The sequence below is a fragment of the Austrofundulus limnaeus genome, unplaced genomic scaffold (assembly GCF_001266775.1).
Source record: "Austrofundulus limnaeus strain Quisiro unplaced genomic scaffold, Austrofundulus_limnaeus-1.0 Scaffold1, whole genome shotgun sequence".
In the NCBI taxonomy this organism is placed as follows: domain Eukaryota; kingdom Metazoa; phylum Chordata; class Actinopteri; order Cyprinodontiformes; family Rivulidae; genus Austrofundulus; species Austrofundulus limnaeus.
The window spans coordinates 10,345,090-10,353,338 of record NW_013952403.1 but is presented as its reverse complement, the minus strand read 5'-3'; positions in this window follow the sequence as shown (position 1 = coordinate 10,353,338).

Here is an 8,249-nt window from a genome sequence, read left to right as displayed (position 1 = left end):
ATCAAAGTTGGAAAAAAAACAGCAATAGTGGGTGAATTGACTCCATTATATCCTCATTAAAACAGCCTGCCTTACATGGCAGTGGGTAATGTTATGCAAAGAAATCGAGGCCCTAAATATTGTGATTTGTAAACAGTTGCTATCAGTGACAATTGGTTATAATTTTCTGATCTGTCAGGTTAAATTAAAAAAAAATCTAGAGTTATGGCACACAAGCTGAGGTTGTTGAGAAGATTTTTTTAAACCCACTGGCATTTTGTTAAGGTCACAGGACATTGTGTCAGTATGTGAAAACAGAGAGCCTAGTGTGTCTTTATACAGTTCGTGGTGAGCCATAGGGCGCAGGTAAAATATATTTTTTGATCTCCATGTATCATATCCATATTGTTGCCAATTATAGTCATGGATGTAACACAATGTTTAACACACTTTTAAAATGTTGCTAATGTTGTTTTGGCCTCCTTTGGAATTACGATTTGTTGGACTGCCTTTAGCTCTGATTACGGCACGCATTCACTGTGGCATTGTTTTGATAAACTTCTGCAGTGGCACAAGATTTATTTCAATCCAGTGTTAAATTATTTTTTCATCAAGCTCTTACGTTGATAATGGTAGAGGCTGACCGCTGTGCAAAGCCTTCTCCAGCACATCCCAAAGATTCTCATTGGAGTTAAGGTCTGAACTCTGTGGAGCAAATCTATGTGTGAAAATGTCATCATCTTGAAATATGCCTGTGCCATCAGTGGAGAAAAAAAGTCCATTGATGGAATAACTTGGTCATTCAGTCTATTAATGCAGTCAGCTATCCTCTTTCATTGAGCACATACGGTTGCTGAACTTAGACCTGACCACCTGCAGCAACCCCACATCATAGCACTTATTTAAACCCAGGTGGACARTTTTTTTGGCTGGTAAGTGTACTTCACTGCTCCCTTTCCTGTTTAGTGATGTCTTCCAAACACATTCAGAATGCAACTGAAATCTTTTGTGTGATTGTTTACCAAATGAAAGAAAATGGAGGTCCCAAAGCAGCAGTAAACAGGCAAGATGGCAATTTCAAGTAAATGTTTGCACTTTGTGCTGCTAAGCTAATTAAAAATAATCAGACTTATAGACTATATGGATAATGGGCTTTGAATATAAGGTCATTTTTGTGAGCCGGGACATCTGAATGCAAGTCACGCTCATGGTTTTTTAATTAGYCAAATGCTTCCGAGCCCCTCGTGGTGTCGCCCACCTCCTGTGGCTCYGGGCAGCTTTGACTCAAAGCCGTTTCTCTCTGCTGCATATAAAATCTCCCGCCGGACGCTCCCACCACTCCGCCGTGTCCACATGCTCTACTTCCCCCTTCGAAACGGGAAGGCGCTCAATCTCTGTCTTCTGTATTACTTAGTGACAAGTCATAGTGTCTATATTTCAGTTTGGTTTTGTTGATTCTCTCTTCAACGTGTGTGCTCCGTTAATAAATATTGTAATTAATTTTCCATTCRGAGATTTAGTTATTCTGACTTTCAAAGCACAAGTTGTTGCGTTTTGTAGCGGTGTGGCRATGTGAGTGTACGGCGCAAGAGATCTCTCTGGAAGGAAGCAAAATGAAAAGTGAGTGGACATTTTGGATGGCTTCCAGTCTGTCACGGGGCAATACCTTTCCCTCTTTTCCCTGCAGGCTCGGCTGACATTTAATTTCTTCATTTTTGTAACTAATGCATAAAAGAAAAGGTCCAGCTGCAATTACAGCCAAGGTCAAAGCGGTGGAGTGTAGTGTGCTGTGAAGTTAAAACGCTGAACGAACGTCTTTATGGCGTCGCTGTTCTATTCTGCATCGGGAACGCTCAAAGGGAAACTGTATTTTCTCGAAACCAAAACATTATTATTTTTATTATTATTATTTCAGTCAATTCCACTGCTGAGACCAAAAAAACCTGTTGTGAAATCAAAGATGTAATGCAGCCTTTTCCCTCCTGTCACTCAGGATATGTGCAGCTTTTATTTAATTCATTCACTGCTATTTCAGTCAGCCGGCATCTAATCCATGCAAGTCATTAATTTTGTCTCCTACTAATAGTTTTAACATAATTATTTAGTTTTACAGTTTAAGCCAGAGACATAAGGATTCCTAGWGCTTTAATCACTTGACTGTCTAGAAGAAATGGAAGCACAAACCCAGACTAAGAAAACAACAACAACAATAAACGCTTACATCTAGAACACAGCTAATGTATGTTCAAAGGAGCAAACAAATACAGTATGTCAACTCTAGTGCTGCGTCTCTTAGGGATTGATGTTTTTTTTTTTTTTTTATCTAAGCCTTACAGTGTACACTTCCTCAGCTTTATACCTGGCTCAGTGATGCAACATAACAAAAAATGGATATCACTTTTTCTCTTTCACCCACCGCACCTCCTCTTTTTAGTCAACTTTTCTGCTGTCCTCCAGCTTCTCCAACCTCCCCTATCTCATTTTGCTCCTTGCTGGAGATTCATTAAGAGGTTTCCCTGGACAAATGCCCYTCTGGAGAAGTGCCAGCTTGAAGTGGACATGTGGCGTGTAGTTGAGAAAAGCTGCCACCGAGGGGTGGTAGTGTGCCATAGTGTTTATAGTTCCTTCATTTTTTGGGGGGGGGGGACAAAAATAAAGTACAACTATGAAATAATGCAGGGYCAACCCAGAGATGTGAGATCAAGTAAGAGATGAAGCTGTGACAAGTGACTCCACTCAGAAGGATGGAACAGATGGCAGACAGATGGAGGAGGAAGGGCAGAGAACAGAGCCGTTGCTGGAGAGGAGAAAGGCCAGGATCGAGGGTGAATCCATCAGCCTCTTTCTGTGAGGCGTGACAGAGCGCCGGACAGATAGATGGATGCCTTTAGGTGGGCCCGCTGAGTGGTGGAGCAGCTGGCCGTTCACTCCTCCGTCTTTTCCCTGGCTTCGTGTGGATGCCCCCGCACACACTTGATCACCCTAATCCACCCCTGGCTAATCACGCTCTCATGGAACCGTGTTTAAAATGCACAGCGTGTTCCGTAAATAGGAGGAAGTAAGTAGGTGAATCAGCAGCAGCTCGGACAACRGAGACATTGTTTAAAAAAAGGATTGATGTCCTTGTAACGTCGGGCTGTTTAGGTAATCAGCTACGTGGAATGGGAGTTAACGCAATGTTGTTTTTGTCGGCATTATTAAAGGACGTCTTGTCGGTTGAGTGTGAACATGCAGTTCTGGTAACAAACCAGAGGCTTGGCAGGTGTTGAGTCAGAGGATGATGAGTTGGTGAAGAAGTTGAATGGTGCGCAGGTCCTGCCTGAGGGCCGCGAGCCAAGATCCGTCACTCTGGCATTAATTATATTCGCTATTCATTACAGCTCACCCTCGGGACTGCTTGTTATTAGACACAGCCCAATTAGGCCTGCAGTGAACTAACGATGCTGAGGAGAGGTGAGGGGCAATGGGATGAGTAAGAAAACCTAGAGGGCCACAGCAGCGCTTCCACGAGCACCCTTTAAYGTAGCGTGAGCGGGCGTGTAGGGGGGTTGGAGGCTTGCAGACAAGATGTGAGAGAGTGATGTAAGAGAAAGTGTAATCTTACAAATCACAACCTCAAAGCAATGTTTCTCTTGAGGTTCTCTTGTCCACTAAAAAAAGACCAGAAAATCTAGGCTTCACTTTTTCATTCCTGCTGAAATCTGCAAAAAAGCTCTTTGTAAACAGCAGCACAGTGTGAAAGTACAGCAATAAAAAGACAGACGTGTTTAGGATCAAGCTTTCAATACTTTTTACAGCCCAAAGAAAAGCTGCAGAGAGAAAGTTACCGTCCCACCAAAACCACGCCGACGTTTTCTGTTGCTCATTTTTATGAGCCCAGAAGGATGCATTGATAGTGAAGAAGAGCATGTGAATTGTAGAAAAGATCCCTTATTTTTACTATTTGGGGACGAGTTTCCAAATCTAAATAAGGCTCACGAGAGAATTTAAAGTCATCTCTGAAAAGTACTTTTTTATATTGAAAAAGCCTGTAAATTTAGTGATGARTAGAATATTATTTTGAAAACAAGTGGCTGAGCTTTCAGAGAAAACAAATCAGATCTTTAAAGCAAAGTATTGAAAGGTTAAAAAAAGATTTGGTTTGAGAGAGGAGTAAAAGAAGCCATTTTTATGAAGAAAGACCGTCCATCTTTAAACAGAGGTGGAGGCCTCTGTTTTCAGTTGTCGCCCTCCTACAGCACTGCTATTGCCAGTATCACTCCACCCCTGTTAACAATAGGTGTTAATTAGGTGTCAACAATAGCCATGTGATGTGAGTATCAGTCACATGGAGGCAGGACTCAAAAGCCTGAATTTTGCCTGAAACTCTCAGACTGAAGAAGTCTCTTGGAGGAGAGACGAAACGTTTCATTAGAGAAGAACCCGTCCAGAAGACCTATACAATTTTTTCTTTTTGATTTTTTACCTGGATTACTGAGATGCATCAGGACATGTTGAAAGGTTATGAGTAATTAATATTTACCTGTTGTGTATAGGTCCTTCAAAAACCTCAGAAACTGATTTTTGTTTCTTTGACCTGATTGATGAACTAACAGCTACTTCTGGCAGTGCTCAGACAAAACTGAATTGCTGTTGCCTTAAAACCACTCCAATCTTCAAAACTTTATTTCCACAGAGTTGAATATTTTGGCTGTGCTTTTAAAATCCTGCTGATAGCTTGATGGAATGGCYCAGGTACATCATCTGCTTAGTTGGTGCCTGCTTTTTTCTTTTATAATGACATTATTCACTGTTGCATTTAGGTTTTAAGAAAAACAATGAAGCCGTGGCCAGTAAAGATTTCTAACTGATTTAACATTAATTGTCCTCTGTTTTTCTTGTGTGCGCTGTTTCAGCTCCACACCATGACTGTGATCATTATGAAGTTATTTAAAGTCGTTATTCTGCAGGTGTGTTTGGAGTTTTGTCACTTTTCTGATAGACTTTAAAACRTTTTTTAACAATGCATCAAACGTTTAGTAGCAAAAAGATAATGAATAAATAAATGTCAAATGAAACTGGACAACTTTTTCCATAAACCTTTTGATGAGCATTTATTTTGTATGTGCAAACAATCCACAAAATATCAAACTACAAATTTTGCCTAGGTTATAAAAAATATCAAATTTTATGAGATATTAAACCGGCCCGACTTCTAACTTGGGTTCGGCAGTTTTGCATAGGCATAGGAAGGCCGGTTCCAGCCCGAGTTCTGGAACCTGGCCAGGCGAGGTTCCAATCGGGCCGGCCCTGTTTGACGACTTATTTGTTTTGCTCTGATGAGTCAAAACGAGTCCGGCAAATCATTAAAAAAACATATAGATCTATGAAAAACCAACTGCTTTCATAACGGTAGCATGTAACAAGCTAATATTGCTAGCTTACTCATCGATGCCGTCTGCGTCTCGCTATAGCCGCTTTCTATTGCTGTTGTATGGCCAAGTACAGCCTTCAGAAACTTTCCGCTCTTCTGCGCATCACCGTTCGTCATCTCACTCGACGTTTAAGGACCTTTATGCMCGCTTTTCCGATAAACAGTTTCCACCCACTTCAAGGCGGCTCTTATGACAGTGCAAAACATCCAGGGCTGGGCAGGGCCGGACCTAGGCCATCTGGGGGCCGGGGCCGGCCTGCAGTGCGTAAACGCCTGCCCCTGAGAGCTTCAAAAACATTAATGTCTTAAAATAAATGTATGCTGTAGTGTTTGGTTATGTAGATAGGGGTATGTTTATGTGTAAATGTATAAATTTATAAATGTATATGGTGAGCCAAGAAGTCCGGTGTGCTGTCTTGTGTTTTCTCAACATATATTTTACACATCTTCTAATCTATTTTTCACTCTTTCTCATTACATTTCACTTTTTTCTTTCTTCTTCTTTTTCTTCTATTAATAAAAAAATATTTAAAAAAAATATTTAATAAATGTATGCTGCTTAAATCCACCATTGACTATGCACTACGTCTTCCAGAGTGGYAAGTTTATTCATGTCATGATCTACAGGATGGAAAAGAGATATGATTAAAMAAGTTCAACTTCTGCATAGCSCTTTTCAGWCACATAGCCTCCAAATAAGTAGTGTATTTGCATGTAATTGTGCTTGTGTGGTTGTCAATGGGGTGTTGCATTTCCATTTAGGAATATGTAAGTACTACTTTTTTATTTTGTTTGTGGAATGTCTGAAATAAAAATAAATATATAACTAATGCAGGTTGATCATCTTACCCATGAAATGATGGCATCCTCCCAATAGGTGATGCACGGAATTCAAAAGTAGCTGTAGAAATTTGCCATGTAAAATTTTTCCTGGCTTTTTTCCAGCTTCTTTTGCTGCGACCCAGTTGAATTGGGAAACAGGAAGATTTGCTGTTTTGTGTTTAGTCATAGTTAAACATGAAGTGTTGAAGTTAATTACAACTGGGCCTTTGAGGGCCACCATAATGCTCATGCGGCCCTGGATGAAAAAGAATTTGACACCCCTGCTTTATAATAACTAAAACTAAACTGGTTTTAAGGTTACCCSGCCCTTTCTCTACAGAACAAGACTGCATGAGATTTAAAAAAGCAGAAAGGATGTTTTGGTCAGAGATGAGGTGAATCATCACATCAGCACGTCTTTGATACAGAGTCTGAATCCTGTAGTGGGTCTTTGGTTGACTAAACACATTGACTGACCTGTCAGCAGGCTGAAGGGATGACCCTTTGCTGCAATATGGCACCTCTCCTCCACCAGCTCTCCAGCAGTCTTAGCTGAAGGCAGCCCAGTGTGTAAGATGCTWCCAGTGAAATGAATTTTACACAAGAACTTTGGCACAAATATAATTTTCATCTCCACTGTTTTTCTCCTCTTCACATTTTTTTTGTAACATGATCGGCAGCAGACCTTTGTCTTCTTACCTCCTGTTTTTTTCCCACTTCACGTCCTCTGTTTTTAGAGTTCAAACAAGCACAATTTCCATATCGGTAACAATCCTATTTAAATGCTAATATACAGTTACATTCTGATTGCTTCAGCCTGCGACCAGTCTCTTACTGTTAATCTTTTTAGACTGTCAGCAGTCTCTTTTCTTCTCCACGTCTCAAACTGTCTCACAATCATACTTTCTTTAAGGTCAGCAAGTTCTATATGGATAGTTTACAGGAAGTTGGTGGAGATAACGCCCTTAAATATAGGAAAAAGGCTCAGATCACATTATCGCCCAAGGTCTTCATCCAATTCTATGCTTGATCTAGCTTATGCTASACTTTTCCTCAAACTTGCAATTTGTTGTCATTTTAAAACACCTATTCAGCAGAAGACGTCACTCCGTCACAGGGTTGGTGTTTTGATATCCAGCACCTCTCCTCAACATGTAAAAGCCTATTTAGGTGAGCTAAAGTCCATATTCCCCTGATGTGTTTGTTCATTTTAAGCCACATTAAATAAAAGCATGAGCTGAGTAAATCTAAGTAAACCATAGCTTGCACCATCAAAAGCTACACAGAATGAAAARGCATAAAAGCACCATATTGAATGACCACGTGTTTGCTTAGTTTTCATATCAACTYCATCCTGTTCAGGCTCACAGGAGGTGCCGAGTTGCCCAGGTTGTGATATACTGTATCTTAGACATGTTGCCAGTRTTTTGTTGGGTCAAAATAGMGAATTTAAGTCAATTTTTATGACAACATGCACATTGGCARCATGTGAGTCCAGAGTAAATCTTTATGAAGAGAACATGCAAACAGCTCACAGAAAGGTCTGCTGTCACAGTATGTTGTGTCTGAATCTGATGCTGGTTCTGAGTTCATGCTTGTTTCAATGTTGTTGTTGTTAAACATCCTCCTTGTGCTTTCTGTTCAATTTACCCCATTTTCTGTCACACTTTATCCCTGTCAGTGTATTTCTGCACACTCAAATAAAAGAAATGTCGCAATTGTGGGATATAAAGCATATTATTTTGTTTCAATTACTCAAAACTATGAGTTTTTTGCATCAACTTAAGTTATTTGTGTTGTTTCAAAGTAAAATTATGATATATCTGATTTACTTAGCTGTGTTAAGTTTCCCCAACTCAACTCAGTAAAGTAAATATTTATCCCACTCCATTCCACTTGGTGGCAGTATTGCACACCGTTCTTTTTCCCAACCACCAACAAGCATTAAAAGAAGAAGAAAAAGAAGCACATGGATTTCTCCTAGCACTTGGACATATGCGCTTGAAACCTGAACTATCCAACTGACCTCAGGTAC